Source organism: Larimichthys crocea, chromosome II (assembly GCF_000972845.2).
Source record: "Larimichthys crocea isolate SSNF chromosome II, L_crocea_2.0, whole genome shotgun sequence".
NCBI classification, from domain to species: domain Eukaryota; kingdom Metazoa; phylum Chordata; class Actinopteri; family Sciaenidae; genus Larimichthys; species Larimichthys crocea.
The window spans coordinates 7,044,553-7,045,957 of NC_040012.1; positions in this window are offsets into that span (position 1 = coordinate 7,044,553).

Consider the following 1,405-nt stretch of genomic DNA (forward strand, 5'->3'; position numbering starts at 1 on the left):
GCATGGCTTCATTTCCGGCGTCGTGCTCACGTCGTTTCTTTTCCGGAAGTCCAATGAGCACAACAACAACAACACAAACGCTAATGCTATAATATGCAATAACAACAAAATAATAATAACAAACAATATAAAAAATAATAAATAATAATAATAAAATAAATAATAAATAATAATAACAATATCAATAATAATAATAATGGGAACACACAAAAACAAAACACTAATAATAATAATAACAATAACAACGCTAAGGCTAATAATAATGCTAAGAAAAAAAAAAATAAATAATAACAATAATAATAATAATAATAACAAATAATAATAATAATAATACTAATACAACAACAAATAATAGTAATATAATAATAATAAAATAACAAACAAATAATACAACAACAACAACGCTAAAGCTAATAATAATGCTAATAACAAAAATAATAATAATAATAATAATAATAAAATAATAATACTAACAACAAATAGAATAGTAATAATATAATACAACAAATATACAACAACAACAACGCTAAAGCTAATAAATGCTAATACAACAAATAATAATAATAATAAACAAAATAATACAACAACAACAACAATAATAATAACAATAATAATTATAATAATAAATATAAAAATGGTAACAACAAAAACAACAACAACAATAATAATATTAATACTAACAACACAAAAAATTATAATAATACAATAATGATAATAATAATACACAGACATAATCGTTTGTAGAAACTATATTTATCAACCTTTTAGCAGAAAAAGAACAGAGCCTGGTCTTATAAACTTTTATATTTACTTTATTCACCTTTATTCACCTTATTAACCTATTTATATACTGGTTATAGTGTTTATGATGATCTTTTTTTTTTTTTTAAAGTTCATGCATAATGGAATAATTTTAGCTTATTTTCTTATTAATGCTTGCAGTTCTCAATGTCATTTGGTTATTTTTTTTAATTCTCGCAATATTTTGAGGAAAAATTGTCAGACCTCTGCAGCACCTCGCGGGTCCCTAAGGGTCACCCTGTAAGACCCTGCTATAAGATACACATGTCCATATATATTTTTATGTAATAATTTTTTTATGCATTACTTAACTTTTTCTTAAATGTTTAATTGTTACAAATGTTGTTGACTTCTTACTTTGCAATTTGAGTACCTGTTCGTGCCTGACTGTCAAATTACTTTGTAAACGCTGTTTTTAAAAGGTGCTATTAAAATAAAGTGATTATTATTATTAATTTATGCAAATATAAACATTTTTAATATGTATATAGTTATTTTTATGTCTATTTTATGTTTCATGTTTTTTAGGTTGTTTTTTTTGTGTCTACCTGTCATTCCCTTGTCTTTTAAACTGTACTTATGCATACCTGTATGTAAATTGAGG